This window comes from Phyllostomus hastatus, unplaced genomic scaffold, assembly GCF_019186645.2.
Source record: "Phyllostomus hastatus isolate PE091 unplaced genomic scaffold, TTU_PhHast_1.1 phas_contig_449, whole genome shotgun sequence".
Classification (NCBI taxonomy): Eukaryota; Metazoa; Chordata; class Mammalia; order Chiroptera; family Phyllostomidae; genus Phyllostomus; species Phyllostomus hastatus.
The window spans coordinates 3,156,404-3,159,615 of record NW_025333882.1 but is presented as its reverse complement, the minus strand read 5'-3'; positions in this window follow the sequence as shown (position 1 = coordinate 3,159,615).

Here is a 3,212-nt window from a genome sequence, read left to right as displayed (position 1 = left end):
CTCTCTCTCTCTCTCTCTCTCTCTCTCTCTCTCCCCCTGCCCCCACCCCCTGTCTTCTTCCTTTAGGCGTGGCTCCTTGATTTCTTTCTCTTAAGCTCCAAGAACCCTTCTTTTGCCTCTGTAGCTTGTTTCCTGAGCCCATACAGCCCAGCTGGCTCATTTCTTCCATGGCTCTCATCTTCCACCTTTGTGACTTTCTAATAAACTTTTGCTTATATTTGAGTCTTGGCCCTGAATTCTTTTTTAACCAGAACTCAACTACCAAGGTTGCTGAGCCAAGGTTCAATCACCAGTTACATTCTGGTGCCATTTTACTACCAACAATGTAACAAAATATCTTTCAGGAGTCCTTCAATGTGAAGATGTTGCCAGCATCATGGCCTCTGGGACATCATTATCCTTCTCTCACAACTTCTTTTCTTATTTATGTTGGTAATTTCCCTTCTCTAAGATCCTCAGGCTGCACTTGTAGAACCCCCAGATGGCAGTATTGTCAACATTTGGGTATTTCTTCTGTAATTTGGGGGGGGGGGGCTCCATCCAGTAGAGCCCTCCTGCCTGCTGTGGATGAGAATAAGTCTACCAAGACATGATCTTGGGGAGGAAAGGCTGACCAGTCTCTCATGGGAGGAAAGCCTTTTCCTCTGACCAGGGGCTCATGAGCCCCTTCCTCAATGGGCTTTTATTAGGTTTAGTTTGCATAGGAATATAGGGCATATAGGGAATATAGGGCATAAAGATCATCAATCATTGTCAAGCAGTAATGATCAAAGAATGGCTAACATTCAAAGAACTATAAGGGCTTATTCTGAGTCAAGGTCAGATAGATAGAGTGATGTTGCAGGGCCATAAAACTTTGGGAAATAGACTCATTTTATGCTTGGACCCTTAACATTTAAATTGAAGGAATTCTTAGCAAAGCAGTTTTCACAGGATTTTGTGCATTTTTTCTTACACGTGCCTGTGCCCTGGGAACTGCCCTTTTCAGCACAGAGCCACGCTCACCTCCAGCATTGTTTTAGCCTTAAGTCAGGCAAGGGAAGTAAGGCAGCCAAGTGATTAGGAGACTTCTTACAGATAGAATGAGGATTCAGGCTATAACAAAGCCAAGGGGTGAATTAAAGAGGTCCATCACCCCTTTTCTATAGTCCCCTAAGTCCTTCCCTGATGGTCCCTTGGCAACTGTGCCTGTCTTAGGTTGTTCCTCCCTTGAGGAATCTTACCCATCATTGACTACCCAGCCACCCTCCAGGGGCCAAGCAGGGTGAAGTAAAGGGAGCAGAGGCTATGCCCCTGCCAGGAGAATAAGTTTTGTCTCCTTAGTGGCTTATGGTCCTAAGGTATTTTTACTCAGCTTTAGCCATGGGGGATTACAGCTTCTGAAACCAGGCAGGATGGTTCCCAACATAATTCCATTTATGTTTGATACAAATTTCACTTCCAGCATTACCAGTTTTGTTTCATTAGTGACTTTTATCTTTATTGACCAATTTCCTTTTGTAACTAGTTTTGCAAAATGTCACAAGAGTTTATCACTGGGAGACAAGGAGGCAACACAACTTTACTGTCTGTGTGTGAAATTGGTAACAGAGCTCAGTGAGCCATCACTGAGAGATTTTGAAAAATGTGATCAGATTTGTTATTTTTATAATAATGTATGCATTGAAGAATTAGCAGTTAAATTTTTACTTTATACAATTACTCACAGGTAATGTATTGTGGTGACTGAAATTTTAACAATGTTGGTGGTGGACTGGTATATTAAGCTAAACTATGGTAACTAAAAATTCATTCATATTGAAATGAAGAAAAACAAGGATTGCCTGGATAAGCCAGTAATTAAGCCAGTTTCTGACTTGCATAAGCCAGTAATTAAGAGAAAAGTTCAGGAGAAAAGAGGACCTAATCACCACCTCTGTTTGCTATTTCTATGCAAAGTTTTTGCCCACTGACCATAATAACTAGAATTCCACTGAAGGTCAGCTATACCTTGGTGTTGATACATTGTCACATTTGATCAATATGTACTGAGTATGAGCAAGGGTTATAGTATGAAACAGCTAGAGATGGCTCCTGCCAATTGGAGCTTACAGTCCAATGGAAAGAGTCAAAAAACACAATTAACAAATCTAAAGCATGACTTCTGACTGTACAACTTGATTTGGAAAAAAACAGAAAGGGTGATGTGATAAAACTGAAGTCAATGTGAGTGGGAAAGATACTGAATAAGGGTGAAGATCAACAAAGTCCCCTTTGAGATTTCAAATGAGCTGAGCCTTGCATGATGAGAAGGAACCAGGTTATAGCAAATGAAAATGAGTTTGGATTGTTTGATAATAAGCAAGTGGCTGGGTCTCAAGAGTGAGGAAAAGAGTAATGGGACATGAAATGGAAGAGCTGGGCTAGATCATATGAGGCCTTATAGGCCACAGCAAGGAGTTATGTTTTATTCTAATTACAATGGAAAAATATTGAAAATTTTTATGCAAAGTACTAGCATGATAAAAGCTTTGTTAAGATGGAAATGTACCCAGAACGGATGACAAGCTGTTGCCAGCTGGAAATAGAAATGATAATTGTGTAACTGAGCAGAGAGGAATCATTTTGGATGATGGGTGTCAGCCACATTGAGTAAGACTGATTGGAATACTGCAGTGTGGAGAGGGAAGTGCTCCAGGGTGCCAAGCCTCAGCATGAAGACAATAGGCACCTTCCCAGGCAGAAGACAGAAATACATTGCCAATTTACTCTCCTAGCTGGGTGTTCTTGGCCAACAGCCAATCGCTGCAACTAGAGACATATATACTTCCTACTAAAAATAGCAGTTTTGCTACCCTGGAGGTATTGCCTATCATTGCCTTTTTCATTTTGGATCTATTGCTGCTAACCCAAGGCCCCTCTACCCAACAGAAATAGAAGGTAGCCAAGAAAGAAAGTAGATGTAATAGTGAGAGGCAAGCAAAATTATTACTTAACTGTGTTTCCAAAATCTCTGAAGGAATTTGAATCCTTCCTCAATATTTAGGGTCCTGAAAGTAAATTTGGAGTTCTGTAAGCTTGCAGGAAATTGGACAGGTTCTTTTGTTTGTAGAACCTCTTTAAGGAGGGGGATGGAATGGAGACTGCTTGGTCTTTGAAGTTAATCAAGCTCAGATTCAAATTCCATGGAGAAATCATTTCATTTCTTTGAACTTCAACTTCTTATTTGTATC